This window comes from Pleurodeles waltl, chromosome 3_1 (assembly GCF_031143425.1).
Source record: "Pleurodeles waltl isolate 20211129_DDA chromosome 3_1, aPleWal1.hap1.20221129, whole genome shotgun sequence".
Lineage (NCBI taxonomy): Eukaryota > Metazoa > Chordata > Amphibia > Caudata > Salamandridae > Pleurodeles > Pleurodeles waltl.
Genome location: NC_090440.1, coordinates 601,681,913 through 601,704,563, shown reverse-complemented (window position 1 = coordinate 601,704,563; position 22,651 = coordinate 601,681,913). Strand labels below are relative to the sequence as shown.

The 22,651-nt window shown below is 44.4% G+C and overlaps 1 long non-coding RNA gene across 1 annotated transcript in view; it reads right to left on the bottom strand.

The window, feature by feature from the left end:
• Positions 1-22,651, bottom strand: part of LOC138283236 (uncharacterized) — a 129,374-nt gene that overhangs the window by 2,522 nt on the left and 104,201 nt on the right. The window contains exon 2 of the long non-coding RNA XR_011201143.1: positions 13,699-13,833. This is a non-coding gene — a long non-coding RNA (uncharacterized lncRNA). The remainder of the gene's footprint in view (positions 1-13,698; positions 13,834-22,651) is intronic.

Here is a 22,651-nt window from a genome sequence, read left to right as displayed (position 1 = left end):
TCTTAAATATGAGCCATCAACAAACAAGGTCTGATCTGATTTAGTAATGGACACTTCTAGTATGTCTAGGCTCTGCTACATCTATGCAAATGTGGTCAAATTCTCATTCATCATCTTCGTCTGGAGTGGGCAACAAAGCTGCAGGGTTAAGCATTTTGTGCCTGCGCAAAGACACATTTTCTGAAAGTAGGATGATTCTCTCACAGTGAGTTAGGCTACTAGTTTCTTCAGAACCTTGTTGAAGTATGAGGACCTATCTACATATCCTAGAAGAGAGTGACACCACACAAGAGTTTTCTCATAGAACCTAAGCGCGAGGAGATACTGACTTTCTTTGTGAAGGGAAATGGAAAAAAATGCCAGACATAAGTAAATGACTGAGAAACACTCAGCTTCTGGAGGGATATGCAGCAGGATCACGGCTGGATTCGGTAACACAGAAAAGCGATTATTTGGTTTATTTTTCTGAGGTCCTGCACTACTCTCCATTTCTTATTTGCTTTGTGCAAGGCCATGATAGTGAGGTTACATGAAACCTCAATGACCTCTTTGAAAATGCCCTGTTCTGTTATATTCTCAATAATTAACATTATCTGAGCTATCGCTTCTGGTGTCAATTCGTAAGGGCGTGTTTGGGGAAAAACAATGTCAGATCTCAGGGTGATCTTTAAAAGGACAGCATCTCTAATTAAGCCAGTTTATTTCCCTTTTTAATAAGGAAGGGCAATCCTTCCTTACTAAAAACGGGGTACAACTGCACTTCAAACTCCAGTGATTTTAACTTAGACTTGGCATCTGCCACATGGGTTTCTAATTCAGTTCTCTCAGGTGTGCAGTATATCACACAACTGAACTTACATAATAGATCTCTCCCAGGGAGATTCAAGGGGCGTGAGTGTCAAATGACATATTGGTGTTGATCTCTGATAGTCTTGGTCTTTACTGGGACAGAAGCAAAACTTGATTTGTGTGTTGCTGATTTGAAATGCCTACAACTTTGTCCTCTTTTACTAAGAGGGGTAGGTTTGCGACTTCAACCCTCCACATGGTTGAACAAGTGTCAATCAATAAGGACACGAGGAACGAGTGTCAATCAGAAAGGACACAGGGTGACCATTGATTACTGCCACATAAGTGTCACTTTGATCCGCTCTAATCCACTCTCAGAACTGTGCCAAGTATGCAATGTTCCCTCCCCGCAGGCATATTACACACAAAAAGAGATCTGGGAGTGTCTCATCCCCATATTACCTCTCTGAGACAAGAATCAACAACAGAATACGTATGGGGAATTTAGTGAATAGGCTAGTCTGGCCTGTTCAACTAGTCACCGTGGTGATCTAATAATCGGCAACGGGTGTGATGGGGTGGCTGTGTACTCTATAAGGGGTGGGGATGTTCCTCTTATTGAATAGGTGGTCTCACATACATTATAGTGCCATGCTTCATCATATTGACCACCTATCCCCACCCAGGTAGGATAATACCACCTTGGCGGACACAACCTTGTGGTTAAAGGAACTCTGAGGGAGTGCGAAAATTATATCATTCTGGATAAAGCGGGGATATAGTTGAGTGGAAATATAAGCTAAGATTAACTAACAAATCACTTGTGTAACCTATTCCTTTAATGACGGTGTTTGTTGGTAAGATTAAAAGCAACTGGGACACTTTTGAATATAATGGTTCAAGGTGTCGTCTAAGTCTATATAGCCAACATGTTTCTGCCCTCTCCTATAGCAAAACTGGTCTGGGGCATTCGTCAGGGCCTAGGATCCCTCCTATATATGGGGGCGGCTGGTTAAGCTAAATTGTTCAAATGCACACCGGGCTCACCTGAGGGAAAACTCAGTTAAGAGAAAGAAAATAGTGGGATAAAATAAGAACACAGCATTCACACTGTGTGTGGGTAATCACTGCAAACCACTGCACATAGAATGTGAAAAACCATGCTAAGGGTGACACATATAACCATGCAAATACTATTGCTGTAAAGATAATGATGCACAAGGCTCATGTTAGGGCCCTAAATGACACACACAGGGACACGATCTCTTACCCTATAAGGGAAGGGCAATTAGCCCCTGGTCTGGGAAAAGGGAGGGAGTCACACTCTGTGAGGGGATAAAGGTCCGAATCAGGGATGGTAACAATAGCAGTGGAACAAATCCAGTAGGGTGTCATGACATAAAATCAGAAATGCACAAAGTTCAGTACTCGGAATGAAGGGCAAATTGCAAAAACCGAAATATCTGTCTAGATGTCACAGACGACTTGTTATTGACAATATGATATCAGGCATAGACCAACACCAGAGAAAGGAAACACAGGGAATTGCCCAGAACTAAAAACACAAAAGCAAAAAACAAAAAACAAAAACAAAAGACAACAGAGACGAGTGGCGGAATACACAAAAAACATAAATCTTATCTTGTGGTGGGAAGAGGTTCCAGAGCGTCTGCTTGACGTGGTCCCCCCCCTTAGTGAAGTCAGTGGACTTACTACTCCAAAGGTGTCAATCCGTTTTGCAACCTAATATGTCCCTGTCCCAGCCGCTTGCACTAGTGGGCCGGGGCACGTTGGACCTAAATATAGCTGATCTTGTGAAACGATCGGTAAACGCAGGTGTGCGCCCTGCAAGCAGCACGTCTTACGTGCTTGCCGGACGCATCCTGATTGCCTCTTTCCAAGGCTAGGACTTATGGGAATTGTAGTCCCATGAGCCCAGAAGCCTTACGTGTAACGAAAGAGGCGTGTGCTGAATTAAGACTCAAGGAAAATTCCATGAGTCTACTACATAGTGAGTGTGGAAAAAGTGGATGGGAGGGTCAGTGAGAGGAAGACAAAGGTGGTTAGTGGGGGAAATGAAAAAGAGTAAAGGGGGGTGTGGTGGGCTGTGTTACGAGCGGATCAAATAGAGTCAAAAGAATGGGGTATTTTACGTTTTTAAATTTTATTCTCTGTTTAGTCACAGGCTATTTCTTTTAACGGTAGTGTTAAGGGTCTAAGTCTCTGGGGTTCCTGTTTTTCCTTAACTTCTTTCTTTTCTCCTAGGTTTTCCTCGTTTTCCCGGTCGCCTTTGGTCTATGGAGGATGGACGTCTCTCTCGGTCCCCGGCCGAAATGAAAGAAACAGAAAAAGAATCGGTAAGTACTTCTGGGATACTGGGTGGGGTACGGTGCTCGTGAGGGTTTAAGGCAACATGCGGGCAAGATCGTGAAGTGGTGATCAGGGTTGGGTTTTAGGGTTGCGGGGGTCCATACTGTGCCTATTTCCCTTCTTGCCCCTTCCCTTGTCTCTCATTCACCCTCCCCGTCCTTCCTCCCACTTCCCTGGTGCCTTTCCCCGTAACCGACTTCCCCCGTGACCCTCCCGTCCCTAGGAGGGACCGTACCTTGTCAAGCCACGACCCTCCTGGGTCGTGGCGGCTTTCTCGTTTCTCCGGTGTTTCTTCCTTTTCCGACTCTCGCGCTTCGGTGTTTCCTCTGGGTGCTTCTTCCTGGTTCCTCGCCGGGGGGGTAACAGGTTTGTCCTCCTCTCTCCGGTCGGGATTTCCTTTCCGCTCGTCTCCTCTCCGCTACGCACTCCCGTCGCTCTCCACTCTTCTCCTCCCTGGTGCTCCGACGCGCGCCCCCTTTCCGGATCTGCCTCCTTCTTTAGTCCGCGAAACCGGAAGTCGTCGATGCTGTGACGACGTGGCGTCTCACCCCCTGCCAGGGGAACGCCGCGTCGTTTCTGTGGATTCAGCTGAAAGATGGCGGACTCGAGGTGAGTGTGCCGGGTCCTCCGGGACCCGTCTACAATCCCCTACCCTAGATCGGGGCTGTTCGAGGTCCGATGACGGAGGGAACCGGGAGAGGTAGTCGGCGGGACCTTGAAGGGAACCAGGGATATGGCGAACCTGGAATGTAAAGGGTTGCAGTTCTAAGAACCATCTCAAGATTCTGGAGTTAGAGTCTTTGTGAGCAGCAAGCCAGGTGAGAGGGGCATGGTCAGTGAACAAAACGAAGGACCTCCCTAAGAGATAATATTGCAAGGAGTCAATGGCCCATTTAATGGCAAGACATTCTTTTTCAATCGTTGGGTAATGGGTCTCTCGCGGAAATAATTTCCTACTTAGAAAAACCACTGGGTGGTCAAAACCTTCTTCACCGGGCTGTGTAAGCACGGCTCCAAGGCCTACGTCCGATGCATCCGTATATAGGTGAAAAGTGTTTAAGAAATCGGGGCATTTTAGTATCGGGTGCGTGACAAGAGACTGTTTCAAGCGTTCAAAGCTACGTTGTTGGAAATCGGTGAATGGAGCCAATCTGGTGGGGTTTTGTTTGGTCAGGAGGTCAGTCAGAGGGGCAGCTATGGTGGAATAATTGGGGATAAACCGGCGGTAGTATCCTACTAAACCTAGGAACGACCGTAGGTCTTTTTTTGTTTTAGGTTCAGCCGTTTGTAATATAGCCTCAACCTTGTTTTGCTGTGGTTGCAGTACGCCATTTCCTATGATATACCCCAAATAGGAGATTTCAGTGTTTCCTAGTAAACACTTCTTAGGGTTGGCAGTTAAACCGGCTTCCGTTAAGGAGGAAAAGATTGTATCCAGATGGACTAAGTGTTCTTGCCAGGTTTCGCTAAAAATTACTATGTCGTCTAGGTAGGCAGCTGAGAAAGTTTGGAATGGTTTTAAGATTCGATCCATCAGACGTTGGAAGGTCGCGGGAGCGCCGTGAAGACCAAAAGGTAAAACCGTAAATTGGTAAAGGCCGGAAGGGGTTGAAAAGGCCGTCTTTTCCTTGGCCTCGGGATGGAGGGGAATCTGCCAATATCCCTTGGTTAAGTTCAGGGTGGATAAATAACGAGCCTTCCCTAATTTCTCTAAGATGACATCCACCCTGGGAATGGGGTAGGTGTCAAAAAGGGAAATCTCATTAAGTTGGCGAAAATCAATGCAAAATCTTATCGATCCATCTGGTTTAGGAACCAACACTACGGGGGAATTCCAAGGACTATTAGAGGGTTCAATGACCCCTAAGGCTAACATTGCTTCGATTTCGGCTTCAATGATAGGCTTCCGGGCTTCGGGGATGCGATATGGACGAAGACGTACTACTTGTCCTATAGGTATGTTAATGTGATGGTATGTTAATGTAGTTTTTCCCGGTGTTTTGGAGAAAAATTGGGGATGTTCCTCAATTAGGGTGTCTAGTTGGGTTTTTTTCAGCATCAGTTAGCTTTCTATTAATACTGGGTTTTTCTTCAGGAGGGGTTTCTCTTATAGGGCATAACTCTAGTTCTCGTTCTTGGGCATAAGAGACCGAACACCCAATATCCGTCTGGTCGGTAGTCTCTTCTGCCGATTTCCATTGTTTTAACAGATTATGTGGTAAATTTGTGTTTTTCTTGGGTGGGTGCTTATCTCTAATAGATAAGTGACAGGGGAGACTGATCTAATAACCCTATAGGGTCCTTGCCATTTAGCGATCAACTTATGGTCAGATGTAGGTCGCATAATAAGGACCTGTTCATTAGGGAGGAAGGAACGAATTTTGCTTCCCTTATCATAGTAGGACTTTTGCTGTTTTTGAGCCGTGACTAGGTGACTATGAACGTCTTCCCAGAGGGTTTGCAACTGCCCTCTGAGTTGATGGACATAATCCATCAGGGGTTTCCCTTCTTCCGGTTCTTCCTCCCAGGTCTCTGCAGCCATATCCAGAAGGCTGCGAGGTTGCCTCCCGAAAACCAATTCAAAGGGGCTATGCCCCGTAGAGGACTGTTCGTGGGTCCGTATAGCATACAGAACCAAAGGAAGCTTCTGATCCCAGTTGCGACCGGATTCATCTACAGTTTTCCTTAAGAGTGTCTTTATTGTGCGGTTATATCGTTCTACTAGTCCATCTGTCTGTGGGTGATAGACCGAGGTTCGTAGCTGGGTAATCCCTAATAACTGACATATCTGCTTCATGAGTTTTGACATAAAGGGGGTACCTTGATCCGTCAATATTTCCTGGGGAAAACCTATGCGGGAAAATACGGTTATCATGGCTTGGGCTATTGTTTTGGTGGTCATGCTGGCGAGGGGTATGGCTTCTGGGTATCTAGTCGCATAGTCAACTATGACTAATATGTAGGTATGACCTTTAGAAGAGGGAAGGAGGGGTCCCACCAGGTCCATGCCCACCCGTTTAAAAGGGATATCAATAATGGGTAAGGGGTATAACGGTGCTTTCCTGGGCATCCCTGGCTCAGTTAATTGGCATCTAGGACGTTGGGAACAGTATCTGCGTATCTGAGCATATATTCCTGGCCAATAGAATTTCCGCATCAGGTATTCTTCCGTTTTCTCCCGACCAAAGTGACCTCCCCCGGGTTGATTGTGGGCTAAAAACAGTACTTGAGCTCTAAATGGTCCTGGAACAACTAATTGTTGTTTGGTATCCCCTTTACCCGTTCTAGTTATCCGGTATAGGAGGTGTTTCTTGATAAGAAAATAAGGACCCACCTCATTAGTAATCTCTGTTCTGGCCGATTTCCAAGCATGGGAAAGGGTAGGATCTTCTCTCTGGCTCCTTTAAAAAGAGATGGGCCTGCTAGCTACTAATCTCTGCTATTAGTTTAGGAACCTCCTTCGTCTTTCGGGTTTCCTGATATTGTCTTTTCTCCCGTCTTTTCTCGTTTCACGTAAGTTTCTTTCGGTATGGAGGTATTTCTATGGGGACATTTGAAAAAGGGGCTTCGGCCCACCACTCGGGAGTCCCAGCGGGCTTACGAACTTGATCTAATAGGTCATAGAACCGACTATAATCAGTCCCGATAATACAGTCCTCAATTAGTTGCTCCATAACCCCTATCGAAAGCATATCCCGAAAGGGGCCCCATTCTATCTTGACCGTGGTGAGGGGATAAGTTCCTTTGTCTCCATGTATACAACATATGGATACCCAGGTTGGTGACCGAAGTATCCAGAGGGATTATATCCTTCCTGATTACAGATTGTCCACATCCTGAATCAATTAGAGCCGAAATGACCTGTCCATTTATGGTGACCAGGTATCTAAATTTCTCATTCCCTTTTCCTGTACACAGTACTCTATGTCGTGTGACCCCAATTTCCATAGGTTCCGGTCCTTCGGATTTCCTGGGACATATTCTGGCAATATGGCCCCATTCACCACAGTGGAAACATTGTGGGGACTGCATAGGGTGATGTTCTACGGGTATAGGGAACCGCGTTTCCTCTGGAAAATACCTGGGAGTTGGTTTTAGTGGAGGGATGGGGGTTTTTTGGAAAGGTCTCTGGGTTACGGGTTTACTTTCCGTGGACCGATGGAAAGCACAAGCCAAGTCAATAGCAACCTCAGTGTTCATGTTTGGATGTTGTCGGATCCAGTTCTTAGTACTAAGGGGTAGTGAATCCAAATACTGTTCTAAAGTAATTGTCTTTATGACATCCTCCCGAGTTGTCCCTATGGGTCCCAACCATTTTTGAGCTAGGTCTTTCACCCTAAAATAGAAGGAACGAGGGTCCTCGTTCGCACTCCATTTTATTTTTCTAAATCGTAAACGATAATATTCCGTATCATGCCCAACCCACCCCAGGATACTTTTTTTTATCTCTTGATAGGGGGTCGTACCATCGGGATTGGCGGATTGGTAGGCAGTTTGCAGGAGTCCTGTAAGCAAGGGGGCCACATACTGACCCCAGCGGTCCTCTGGCCATTGAGCAGATGAGGCTACCCTCTCGAAATTCGTGAAAAATGAGTCTGGGTCTTCCCCTTCCTGGTATTTTTGGAGGACCGAACTGGGCACGTTTGGGTGTACCTTACTGGCCGCGATTGTATCGGTTAGTTTTTGTAATGCAGTCTCATGTACTAATTGATTATTGGCTAGTATTGTAGCCTGACTTTTTAACGCCGATTGTAAGGCCTCCCGGTCTTCCTTGGCTTCTCGTTGGTGTGCTTCCCACACCAACTGCAGATGTCTCTGTCCTTCTGCGAGTTGCTTAATTATGTCCTCAAGGGATGGGGCTTCGCTCATGATGAAACGCTCGTAAGCCCACCTGAGAAGAAGTATCCCACTTCTGACACCACTGTGGTGGGCTGTGTTACGAGCGGATCAAATAGAGTCAAAAGAATGGGGTATTTTACGTTTTTAAATTTTATTCTCTGTTTAGTCACAGGCTATTTCTTTTAACGGTAGTGTTAAGGGTCTAAGTCTCTGGGGTTCCTGTTTTTCCTTAACTTCTTTCTTTTCTCCTAGGTTTTCCTCGTTTTCCCGGTCGCCTTTGGTCTATGGAGGATGGACGTCTCTCTCGGTCCCCGGCCGAAATGAAAGAAACAGAAAAAGAATTGGTAAGTACTTCTGGGATACTGGGTGGGGTACGGTGCTCGTGAGGGTTTAAGGCAACATGCGGGCAAGATCGTGAAGGGGTGATCAGGGTTGGATTTTAGGGTTGCGGGGGTCCATACTGTGCCTATTTCCCTTCTTGCCCCTTCCCTTGTCTCTCATTCACCCTCCCCGTCCTTCCTCCCACTTCCCTGGTGCCTTTCCCCGTAACCGACTTCCCCCGTGACCCTCCCGTCCCTAGGAGGGACCGTACCTTGTCAAGCCACGACCCTCCTGGGTCGTGGCGGCTTTCTCGTTTCTCCGGTGTTTCTTCCTTTTCCGACTCTCGCGCTTCGGTGTTTCCTCTGGGTGCTTCTTCCTGGTTCCTCGCCGAGGGGGGTAACAGGTTTGTCCTCCTCTCTCCGGTCGGGATTTCCTTTCCGCTCGTCTCCTCTCCGCTACGCACTCCCGTCGCTCTCCACTCTTCTCCTCCCTGGTGCTCCGACGCGCGCCCCCTTTCCAGATCTGCCTCCTTCTTTAGTCCGCGAAACCGGAAGTCGTCGATGCTGTGACGACGTGGCGTCTCCCCGTTGCCAGGGGAACGCCGCGTCGTTTCCGTGGATTCAGCCGAAAGATGGCGGACTCAAGGTGAGTGTGCCGGGTCCTCCGGGACCGTCTACAGGGGGAGAAAAGGTGAGGGAAAGAATGGGAAGGGAAGAGAGGGGGAATAGAAAGGAAGGAAGGGAGGGGACAGAAAAAGGGAGGAAGGAGTAGCAGAGGAGGAAGGGAGAAGAAGGTGAATGAGGGAAAGGGAGAGGAAAACTGGAAGAAGGGGAAAAGGGAGATAGGTTGGGGAAGGGGGAAATGTGGTTAAATAGAAGGATAATGGAAAAGGAGTGGTATTTGGGGGGAGGAGAAACAAAGAAAGAATAGGAAGAAAAAAAGTGAAAAAGAAAAGTGGGGAGGGGCCCCAGGAAGAGAAAGGGAAGAGAGAAGGCGTGGATTAAGGAAGAAAGAGGACTAAGGTCCAAAGGAATTAGTGGGGAAAGTGGTAATGGTCATGGTATATCACATGGTATAGTCCTCTGTTCTGGTCTCTTAAGTTGTATAGCATTGGCCATTGTATTTCATCGTTGAGTCCTGTTGTGTCTGTTCGTAATCTTCAGACCCATCTTTGTTCATATTGTAGGAGTAATTGTTTCATGTTGGTCGTGGTTTGGTCCAGTTTGTCAATGTAACCCATTCCATCTCCTCAGGGGAATGGTTGTTCCTGATATAATGGTTTGTGAGTTTGGTTGCATCATGCCTACAGAGGATAGTACTTCTATGTTTACACATGCGCGTACCACCTCTTCTTGTTGTCATTCCAATGTACTTGAGTTGGCACGGGCATATGTTCATGTAGATAACATTCTGTTGCAATTCGAAAGTGTGCTTAGTTCCCAAGGGGTTTGTAAACCTTGATTTAGTAGATTTTCTTGTGAATTGACACACACTGCAATTACTACAAGGGTGATGCCCTGACGTAGGTGGCACATGCCACAGGGGAGTTTGTTTGTTCATGTGTGTCCTGGCTTGGGGCGTGTGTGAACAATCATATCGCATATGCTCCTGGTTCTTTTGAATGCATTTAGTGGTTAATTAAAAGGCAGTCCTCCTGAAGTCTAAATTTTCCAGTCCTCCCTTATTATTTTTTGTACCCTGCTGGATAGCGGGTTAAAAGTAGTCATGCAGATTAATTTATCTTCATTCTTGGAACATTGGTAAGGTTCTAACAACTGTCCCTGTGGTTGTGGTGTGCCCTTTTATCAGCTCTTCTGATGAGATAGACAGGGTAATCTTTTACAAGAAGGTTATTTGTAACTCTCTTGGCGTGTTTCGTGTAATCTGTAATATCGGAACAATTCCGTTTCAGTCAAAGGAATTGGCCTACTTGTAGGTTCTCTCTTAGAGAATGTGGGTGAAAGCTCTGGAACTGGGGGAGATTGTTCCGATCTGTGGGTTTATAATATACTTCTGTCGCCCAGAAACCATTTTTCTTATACATAAGAAGGTCTACATAGGGTAGCTCTGTGCCTCCTATGGTTATGGTGAATCTCAGGTAAGGGTTCAGGGCATTTAGCCATTCAGCAAGTGATAAGGCTTCTTTTTTTGTCCCAGTCCAGATCAGAAGGACATCATCAATGTAGCGCTTCCATAATCTAATATGTTCTTGGAGTGGGTTGTCTTCATGAAAGACGTATTGTCTTTCAAATGAGTCAACATATAGACAGGCTAGGATCGGGGCAAAAGTACTGCCCATTGATGTCCTGTGCACTTGCAGGTAATAAGTGTTGTCAAATTCAAAGTAATTTCTAGTCAGTGCTAGATGGGCTAAGTCTAGTACGAACTTTGGAGGGGTTATCGATTCCTATGTGGTGCTGTCAAGCAATTCACTGATTACCTCTAGGATTGTGTCCTGAGGTATATTAGTGTACAGGGATTCTACATCCAAAGTAATCAAATGCTCAGTATCTCTATCAAAGTGCATCCCTCCAAGCAAATTCAGGACATCTTTAGTGTCTTTTAAATAAGTCGGTATTCTTTTGACAAGGGGTTGCAAGAGAGTATCACAAAATTGTGAGGGAGGATCTAGAACTGACACTATCCCAGAGACAATGGGTCTACCGGGGGGACGGATGTTTGTTTTTGTGTATTTTAGGAAGGATGTAAAAGTATGGTATTTTCTTGGATCTTGAGGGTGGGGTCTTTGGATAGTTTGTTTATAGTGTTGCATGTTACCTAGTAGGCAAAGGCATTCATCCTTATACATGGTTGCTGGCATTATCACAATAGCTCCACCCTTGTCGGCTGATTTGATTACTATCGTAGTGTCTGAAGTGAGACATTGTAATGCAGTCAATTCTCGGGTACTGATGTTGGGAAATATCTGAGTGGCTGTCATTCCCAGATTATCAATCTTGCAGCTAGCTGATTTTTCAAAGGCTAGAACTTCTGGTGGCATTTGACTATTCAGAGGAAGAAACTTATACTTCGGACGTAGGCCAATGTTTCTGTTTTCTTCTGCATTAGGGGTGGGGTGTTCCCAGAAAAAGTTCTCAAGTCGAACTTTGTGGAAAAACTTAGCAAGTTTGGTTCTTAGTTTGAAAATGTCTAATTTCAGGGTTGAAACAAAACCTAGTCCCTTGTCTAGTGCTCTTTTTTCTAGTTCATCTAGGTTCCTCTCGCTCAGGTTTATGACAGTGTTGTCTTTGTCAGTCATATTTTGCTTGTGCTGGGAGTACTCTCTTTCTGCATCTCGGGTTCTAATGTCTCTTCTCTTAGTCTCAAATTTACCCCCTACTTTCTTCCTCTCCCTCTTCCCTGACCTCCTTCTAAAAAAGGAACATTAGTGTATGCCTAGAGTGCAGGGTGGGGAGGATACATTGTCATTTGTGGCTGGCTTCATCTACTCCGTTGGGAACCGCACCGTCCCCGTCTTTGTCGTATGCCCTGGACAGTCGTTTTCGGAGTCAGAACTCGTAGTTCCTCCTGGAGATACGTCAGAGAGGTTATTAGGTTTTGGGACGTAATCTCCTTTGGTGTAAGGGTACACTTTCTAATGTGAGAATTTTTGTAGATCCTTCTGAAACTTAGAGATTTTTCATTGTGTTAAATATTCTTTAAATTGATTGATAGTTTTATTTATTTCTTCTAACATTTTTTTAAACAAAAGTGTGGTTAGCTCAGTTTTTAGATTACTTTCACTGGTCTTTATCTGGATCAGAAGGGCCTTTGACAGTCTTGTTGCTGTTTTAATATTCAAGACTAGCCAATCATGCGTGCATTTCCATGCTATCATGGCCCAATCTTTTCTGAATTCCTGATCTTCTAAGAAGTTACGGGGTTCATTTGTAACAATGAGTAAGTTGGGTGCTGCATTGTTATGCAGATATTCCGTCAATACGGCCCGTGAAGAATCGTTTTTACCTGTGTCCGTTTTAATTCAACCAAGGTGTCCCAATCTCCCAGTTGAGACATGGGTTTGGATAATGTAGAATCTCCTAAGAGGAAAGGTGCTGACAAAATAGCCAGGACTTCCTCCTCGTCATATGCAATCCTTTCTGCCATGATTCTGGACCAGGTCTCACAGCACTAGTGCTACCTCCTGTTGCTACCAAAATATGGCAGAAAGTCTGGATACCTTCTAAGCTTGCTCTCACAACTAACTGCTGTCCTAAACATGTATTACACACAAAGAGAGATCAGGGAGTGTCTCATCCCCATACGACCTCCCTGAGACAAGAATCAACAACACAACGCATATGTGGAATTTAGTGAACAGGCTAGTCTGGCCAGTTCTACTAGTCATCGGATCACGAACGTGGTGCTCTAATAATCGGCATGGGGTGTTGTGGTGGTGGCCGTGTACTCTATAAGGGGTGGGGGTGTTCCCCTTACAGAATAGGTAGTCTCACACACATTATAGTGTCATGCTTCATTATATGACCACCTATCCCCATCCAAGTTGGATGATACCACCTGGGCGGACTCAACCTCATTGTTAAAGGAACTCTGAGGGAGTGCGAAAATGATATCTTTCTGGATAAAGCGGGGATCCAGTTGAGTGAAAATATAAGCTAAGATTACCTAACAAATCACCAATGTATCCTCTTCCTTTAATGACAGTGTTTGTTGGTAAGATTAAAAGCAATTGGGACACTATTGAATATAATGGTTCTAGGTGTCGTCTAAGTGTATATGGCCAACATGTTTCTGCCCCCTCCTATACCCAAACTGGTATGGGGCATTCGTCAGGGCCTAGGATCCCTCCTTTATAAACGGAGGCAGCTGGCTAAGCTAAGCATCTTCATTGGGCCTATTCAAGTCCAAAGGAATTCATAAACATTATGGACACTTGTGAAGCCCGATTCGAAAATGGAACTTGCTGATTTTTGAGATTGGGCTGAAAATGGGGATTTCCTTTCAGTATCTGCATAGATGTCAAAGGTGCTTGGTGCAGCACTGGCTTTAGAAATTTAGGGTTAATTGGGGGCTTTAGTATTGCTGGAACTCCCTCCTGTGCCATGGCGTCTGATACTTGAGCATCAATCTGCATTCTGCCAAGATTGAAACAGCATTCCCTCTTCCAGTGGCCAACCTAGATGTAAATGTGACATCGAGTAGCTTTCTTGAAATGCCAATGTTTGCACCATTCACACTCCCTCTGTCAGGCGCTGGCTTTATTCACCACAGAGGCCCCGTTATGCCGGCTCCATTACCCACCATGCTCTCTTTAAGGTAGCGCTTTGCATTCACAGCATGGTGGAGTGCGTAGCCTTTAAGGCTGCAGGTTACATCACAACAACTGCTAGTCGTCAGACCCCACGCCCTTGTACTCACCTGTTCTCAGTTTCTTTCATGTTTCCACAAGCGCTCGGCATCCTGCTTCGCCTTGTCGGGATCGCTTCACAGTTTTTCATTTTTATTGCTCCAGCATCAGATTCCTTCCATGCAGTCTGCCCTGTTGGCGTTGTCCTGCAAAAATGCAGAGATCAAGATAGCTATTTAACCTTCACAACCTGGTATCATTTATGACTTCCTTTTGTTTTGTGAATGACTTATTTGATGAACTTTGCAGGCAAAGTCTGGTGAAGCCTTTAACCATTTATGTGCAAACTTTGTGATTTAAAGAGAAAAGGATTATACATTGGATATTAATACTGATTTTCAAACAAGTGCTTACATATAATGAGAGACTAAAAGATTTTCAGTAAGAATGTTTGACATATTCTAGCAACATATATTGCTCTTTATCTGTTGAATTATATTCATTGTTTGTGAATCTGTTTTTATGACTAATAGTTAACCGTATTAGATCCTTGTCATAGGAAGAGCAGGTGTGCATTCTCATAGTTTAAACATAGGTAGGTGTAATGGGCAAATGTACTGTATTATACATAATTGTGTTACTTACCAAAGTTGCAATCCATTTAAGTTCTGTTTTATGGAATTTGCACACATTTCCCACCAGTCATCATGTACCAAACCCTAAAGAAAGGGAGAAGGGACATAAGGTACTTAGGCCCTCATTTCAACCTTGGCAGTCGGACGAGGCTGACCGCCAAGGCTGAACCGCCAGTCGGCCGCCCATGCGGCCGGAAACCCGCCGGCCGCATTTGGACATCCCGCTGGGCCGGCCGTAACATTGGAGCCGGCGGCAATGTCCTAATGGAGCCGGCGGCAATGTGGCGGTGCAGCGGGTGCAGCAGCAGCACCCGTCACGCTTTTCACTGTCTGCCAGGCAGACAGTAATAATCGCGACGGGCTGTGCCTGGGGGCCCCTGCACTGCCCGGTTCTTCCCTTCATCCCGGTGGAACAGACATACTCATTTTGGTTCCCTTGTTCTGAGGGAAGCTGGGAACTACATCATGTCTGTTTCACTCCTGCGGAAAAGGTATAAGCTTGACAACCTTGTCTTCCATGCCCAACACACTCCCTCCATAGGGCATTGCAACTCTCTGGATGTTTAGTCCATTTTTCACGTATAGCTGTAACCTGCTTCAATTACACTCATACCTCTTACTTTTACACTATATGTCAGCTCTGTCATGGCTGTCATAAACCTTTCCTTCAGTCCCTTTCGTCTGGCCTCTAAAGAGTTGCTAAAATACTTGGCATAGTGTAGGATATCGTCCAACGGCTTTGACTGCCAACAAAGCTCATCCTGTATTATCTGTGAACTGATCTTGGGTCGGAACCCATACAAAGGATGTAAGTGTTCCCTATACACCTGGATCAGTAGCTTGAAAACAAGTGTAAAGTGGTTCTTGGGGTTCTTGTTGGGTTCTAAATATCTTGGGCTAATCCATTTTCTTCTGGGGGATTTTTGATGGTGCGCTGTATTTGGCTTTTTTGCTTGCTACTATCAGGGGGCTCTCTTGCATTTTGCCCATAAATTCTTCAGGACTGCTGTTGTGTAGCCATTTTAGTTATAGCTCCATGCACGTTAGTTTAATACACTAGGCCGCTGTGCTTTTTGACCTAGATATATTTTATTCAGCTTCGCATTGTTATTTTTAAAATAACCAGTTTTACAGTCTTGTTTTAATTTCTTCTATCTAACTGTTTTGCTTAGTTCAGCATTGTGTTCTCAAACAACACATTCTTGATCACTCTGTGCTTCAGTCAAGGCTACAGTCTGGTACATTGCCAGTAAACTGGTAGAAGTTTAGTCTCCAAAATTCGTAGAAAATACACATCCTTACGTAGGGACATTTTCTTAGAACATCAGCTGTGTTAATTATAAAAACTCTTTCTAGTCCCATTACACATCAAGAGGGAGATTCCAGCCAGGGAACCACAACTGTATGCTGAATGGTTCGCTGCAGATGCTGATGCAGATCACAGGCCTTTTGCTCAGGTATAAGGGTTGATGTCCTCCCAAGGGAACTTGAAAGGCAGGATTAGAGCTTAACATGCCATGCTCAAAATATGATTTAGATAGGAAATAGTCCATCGATTCTAGTGGCAATATGATAGCGTTATTCTTATGCTTCACTCTCATCGTCACCATTTTAATATTGTTGTGTGGTGTCGTTCTGGGTATTGCAGCTCACGCTTTGCTATCCAAAATGCAGTAGTTTTATTAAACCAATCTTTAAAACTTATACTGCTTTTATTGTCATTTATATATGAGACAGAATTGTGAATGAGAGAACCTGATACGACCTGAGTGACCAAGACTTCCCTGAGAAGTATGATATGTCATGCGCTCGGCTGCCCAATTATCCCTACCATTCGGGAGGGATGAGGCACTGCTAGTTAGCCGGAGCAAAGCCCAGATTTGGAGCAACAGGTGTCACCTACCGTGGGTCAGACTCAGTCCCCTACACTGTGGACTATCTTACTGCTCAAAATCCAGTAGTCTCATTGAGAGCCTACGTGACATGGTGCCGCCAACGTTTGGTCAGGCTCTAATTTTCAGGTCCTCTGGAGTATCTCCGTCTCATTATATATCATGACACCTCAATACTGTATGCGGAGACGTCCGTGGTACTGAGGATTTCCATCACAGCTGTGTAGGTAATCCTATTACAACTGGCAGTTGTTCAAGCTTGAACTTTAAAAGGAAACACCATTTTGGCATGCCTTCTCTGAACTCATAGTGTTACTATCATGGCGAATCCCCAAAATGTACAAATAGCTGTTAACATGAGACAACCTCTCACAGCACACTTATTAGCAAATGGCCTAACGGCCCAGGGAAGTCCAGTCATGTTCGTGGTGGACACCCACGCAGCTTATAGAACAGAACTTTTTTCTATCTTCTTGGGTCACATTTCCAGCAGTTGACGGGAACACAAATACATTTCACCAATATACAGTTGCGAACGCGCCTGGACAATACAGAGCGTACGCATATTTAGAGATACCTCTATCTTATCAAGAACATAATAATTGGCTTGATGGCACCCTACTCCATACAATATTACCAGTTAGGTTAGATCCACTAAGTAATGACGGTCCTACCTGGCCTTTATTGGCCACTTATACACCACATCCTGCGGTTGGGAATTTAGCAGTAGCTGAGGTTTGTCGCTTACACATTGAGTTAATAACAATATACAGACGATTAGTACAATTTGTGATGGAAGCATTAAATACAAGCCCAGCATGTGCTGCTCCAGCACACCCGCATGCAGTAACGCCAGGTACAAATCCTACAACTGTACATTCGATTATGGGTAAAGTACCCACCAAACGAGAAGAAACTCCATTTTGGTTAGCACACAAAAAATTAATGCACTTGAGGCAGTATTTCCCCATACGGGACCTCAGGATAAACATAGAATATTAACGATGTGCTTGCCCTTTGGGATGGTTCCTACAGTAGAAAACTGTAATACTTGGGATACGGTATTTGCCGCGCTCTATACACCTGCACACAGTACACCGACACTAGCAAATTTACCGGAAGTGCTGAAACAAATTCAAAATGAATATGGGGCTGCCCCGGCCCTAGATTTGGGGATGCATCTGATAGACAACTTTGCCAGAGTATCCTCAATCATTTTAAGTAACCTTAAAGGGGAAGCAGTCGCACTTGCAGTGCGCATGCGGCTCTGTGGCGTTCCGCAACAAGACCAAGAACGAGAGCTGCCTAAAATAATAGCGGAAACATATTCAAGTATCGGTTGAGATAGCCTAGGGGCCAGACCACAAAAACCTCAATTCCAGGAGAAATCAAGTAAAGATAACTCCCAAAAACAACCTGATGGTAATAAGAAACGCTGGTATAAAAAGCAATAGATGCCTAAAAAAGAAAGGGGAGAATCTCCACGTACGGAGACCCCGCAGAATAGGTATAATCTCAGAAATAGAGATATCAAACGCCTGATAGATATCAATATACTGATACACGCCAATCTCGTTCCTTTCAGGACTCATCGGAAAAGAGAAATGAGAGAGGTGGGCGATAAGAGCAAAGAACAGAGTACGTGAAACCAAGACAGGAATCACAACGCTCTGTTTCTGTTAAAAAGGAAGAGAAACCTGCCCAACAAAAACAACAGGGTCCTCTTGAAGAATAAGAACTGGGCTCTAGCATTGCTAGACAGCGCGCAGAGGTCACAATAGTTTGCCGGAATCTTCTAGAGCATCTGGAGGTGGAAGCAACTGATGACTTTATACAAGTAGAAACAGCAGACATGCGTGTCTCCAAGCCTGATAGGGTGTACAAAGTAACGCTGCAATTAGAAGGAGACATTGAACGCACAATAAACGCAATCTTTTGGGATCGCATAGTTAAAGTGTATGATGTCTTGTTGGCTGAACAAGATTGGCCGCCTGACTTTGTACGTATCTGCCCACATGGAGAAGATGTCATTAAGCCTTCTTTCTCGCCCCTTGTTCCAGAGGAACTTACTGAATCCTATTCCATTGAATGGGCTCTAGCACAAGCACCTGCATTATATAGAAATCACTTAGGGTGGGATAAAGACTCCCCCTACCATGTAATTCCCATTAAAAGTGAACCTCAGCCACAACCGCAGTATCCTATTAAACATGAAGCAAGAGCACCAGTGAGAGAAGTACTCACGCAATTAGAGCACCAGGGTGTGGTTGAACCCTGTGTCTCGCCAATGAATAACCCTTTATTTCCTTTAGCTAAACTGGACCATTCATACAGAATAGTCTTAGACTACAGACATTTAAACAGTCATACACGCACCTATGCTATACAAAATTCACATAGCACTGCACTAATGAGCAACATAGTGCGTAAAAAATATAAAACTACATTAGACATTTCAAATGGGTTTTTCTGCCAGAATATAGTGCCTGAAAGCAGGGACTTAACAAGCTTTAGCGCACTAGGCTCTCAGAAAAAATTCTGTTGTTTACCTCAGGGGTATAAGAACAGCCCAGGACTGTTCGCGGCTCGTGTTACGGCCATTTTACACAAGATTGATCCTGAAGCATTGTCCTACGTAGAGGCTATATATCTCATGGATGATGAGTTACTACAACATTTAAGACGGGTAGCCCGCATTGTTGTAAGGTTTGCCGAATTTGCATACAAATGTAACTTTAAAAAAAACAAAAAATTGTCTTCCTCAGCGTCCTGTTTCTAGGATATGAGCTGTCAAATGAAGGGAAGAGCCTAGCCCCACAATTTTTAGAAAAATGCGCACAGTTACAACCACCGAATACGATTAAAAAACTCCAATCATTATTGTTTTTTTTTAACCTTGACAGAACTTACATTCCAGATTATGCTACGCGCATAAAACCTTTATATGACTTAATACCTCCAGATGTTTCAAGTAAATTCTGGACAACTGAACATGCACGCATTCTTAGAGAATTGCAGACAGACATGCTTGCAGCACAACATTTACGCACAAGGGACAACAAAACACATTTGGTCTCCAGAGTAATAGCTGGGGCCATTGGTTTCACCTATGTGACATTTAATGAAGGTGAGACAGTCCCGATTGCATACAAATCACATTTGTATTCAGCAGCTGAACAATGCTTTGGTCCCACAGAGAAAATTCTCCCTGCTGTGCAGATGGCTGTTATTAAAGAAAGACCTCTGGCCCAGGGAAAACGCATTATTGTCGTTTCTCCAATCCCAGCCCGAGAGGCTGTTACAAAAGCTAGCGTTCCGAACGCAAAAGCACTACATCCACATTGAATACAATGGGCTACATCTCTAACAGCCACTGATGTAGAATACATTTTTGACCCAAAGTTACAAACTCAGGAATTCCTGCAATATGAAGTATAATATACAGTTCCAGCAAATACCTTGACTATTGATCAGTATCATAGAGTCATGTACACCGATGGCTCTGCAAAACCTGCAATTGGAACTAAACATCAATATTCTGCTGCTTGCGCAGTAGTAAGTGACTATATGGAAGGGGATCAATTTTGTCCTCTACATACATTTACACAGACCTTAGGGGATTGTACAGCACAATTGGCTGAGCTAAAAGCTCTGCTGATGGCACTAGAAAATACAGATCCGGCACAGTCTACGCTGATTGTTTGTGATTCATATTATTGTGTCCAGTCCTTTAATGAATACCTGCATTATTGGCTCCAGAATGGGTTCAGAGACTCCAAAGGCAACACCATTAAACACAGACTACTGTGAGGGAAAGTAACGGATCTGAAAAAGATGCTACCGAATGTCCATGTTGTGCATACACTTCAACACCAGCGCGTTGGAATACACGTTGCTGGAAATACATTGGCTGATGAAGCCGCAAAGTCGGCAGTGGAAGTAGCCACTGTAGCTGCAGTGACTCGCTCAAGTTCCAAACCAGACGCAGACATTTGGGCTGCCGTAAAAGCTACGGCTGATGGTATGCCCCATCCTAAAGGATTTCCTAACAAATATCAATACCATATGGGAAGTATGCTGAATGCTGAAGTTAAGATACCAGGCGTAGGCGTAAAAGATGTCCTTAACAAAGATATAAGACCACAATTGATCAAAGCAGCGCATGAGGGGGTGGCATCTGCACATGCTGGTATGGCGGCTACAATTTCAATCTTACAGGCCTGTTATTGGTGGCCAGTTCTCTATAAAGAGACTAAGCAGTATGTCCTTTGTTGTGACATCTGTCAACAAATGAAAGTTTCCATGGCCAAGCGCCCGCCGCAGACACCCCTCTTAATTTCTAACAAACCGTTACAGTGTGTGTACTTGGACCACTGCGGTCCACTAACACCTGACATTGCATACAAATACATATTAGTCGCTGTTGATTCATGCTCCAGATTTGTATGGGTGTGGCCACAACGCTCGGCTGACGCTCGGACTGTTATTAAAGATTTGTGAGTCTTTATCTGTACATATGGAGTTGGGGCGTTCCATTCGGACCAGGGCCCTGCTTTCGCCTCAAGGGTATTCGGGGACACCATAGCTTCATTGGGGTTCCAACTGCAGTTCTCGTCTCCATTTCATCCCGAGGGAAATAGTGTTGTGGAGCAATTAAACTGCGATTTAAAGCAATCCTTATCAGCCAGAGTCTTAGGAACAGGTCGTAGTTGGCTTAATCACCTGTATGGAGTCAAGAGAGCACTAAATAACCTGCCTAGAAGGTCCCTGGGGGGTCGTACTTCATATGAGTGCCTGTTCGGAACTTGAATGTTTGTTCCGGATCTTGATGGTCCTGATGTGGAGGCAGCAGAAACACATTTTGACATAAATGAACGTGTCACTGTTTTACAGGAATTACAACAGTTCCGTGATGATAATTCTTCCGAAAGTGCTGCCTCCACAGGAATTAAGGCTGTGCCAGTAACATCTACCGGCTGGATTCTCAGAGTTGGGGATCTTGTATGTGAAAAGGTCGCAGAGAAAAAGGAATTTGGCCCTTCTTATCGAGCACCAGTCCCTGTACTGGGGATACACTGTACCAGAACTGTTATTCTACCACAGTTGGCAGGTGCCAAAGAAAATCATTTTGTTTCAATTGACAATGTCAAATTACACCATGTGGCCGATCCTGCACAGCCGACCAAGAGGAACATCCAGTAGTTCCTGAATCCCTCTTACTACTGGCGAAGAAGTTCCACTAGAAGTTGTTTATGCCAACACTGATACCTCTCTGAGCTTGGGGAGGGTGGATGATGATCTTGCATTAGTTCATATAACATCAAATAATTTAGAAACATTTGACCAAGTCATCTCAACTCCATGCCAAACGGATGGTGCTGTCTATAGCGTGCCACCACAGGAAACACCAACTCCACCACTGACAACGGCTACGCCATTTGCACGAACTGCCTCTGGTTAGTTTGCCGACTTCAACGACAGTTTATCAGACTCATTCGCCTCTTCGACAGCTGATTTGTCAAGTGCACGTAAGCAAACACACTGGCTTAAAGAAACATACTTCATTTTTCCATGGAACTATGTATGGCTTTCTTTGACTGTCCTAGCCTTTCTACTTTGGATTGGTTTTGTGATTACCTTTTTCTTATTAATACATGGTCATTTTCTTCCCGAAAGATCAGCGGTTGAACAGGTGGAGGAGGTCTTGAAACCACATTTTTCATCACATAATGTCCGAAGAGACTTATCTTTTGTGAACATCTCTGCAGTGCCAATTCCTGAAGGGATTGTTGGGGACAAAGTAATGTTCGATATATATGGTCCTGCAGAAATTATTCAAATACCGTATGTGTTAAAATTATCAATGAATGATATAGTCCTACCAGCCATTGTATCAGATGATTGGGATGTGAAAACAGGTGATTCTATGATGACGGAATTGCAATATTATACTGTCTTTGAAAACGAAGAAGTGTACCAATTCAAAGAAAGTTATGGTGATATGTTCTGCTATAATTATTATGGGCACCACTTCATACATAGAGCGAGAAGTCCCAAAACAATATTTAATTACACGCAATGGGAACATTGTCTAACCCCACCGCAAGGGAGTTCTAAAACTTATACTGAAAAGTTTACATATTTTTCTGGGCATAATCAAAAGAATGCTGAGTCATATTATTTTAAAGCAACTTCCACTAAGGATATACACATGTTATTGACCAATACGGAATTCATATATTCGGAATCTTTTGTTTCCCGGTTATCAATAGAAGGTTATGAATATTGGTCCAAATCCATTGATCTGAAAAGTGTTTGGGGAACGAAATATTGGCAGATAAAGGGAAAGGAAACATTGTTTAGAGCATGTCTCATTCCTGTTCAAATGATCTTTTTAAATGAAACAGTGCAACAAACAAGTTGTTTAGGCTTAGCAACAATCAGAGAATTAAACATGCCCAGTATACCTGCCCTTGCAAAATTCAACAGCTGGCAAA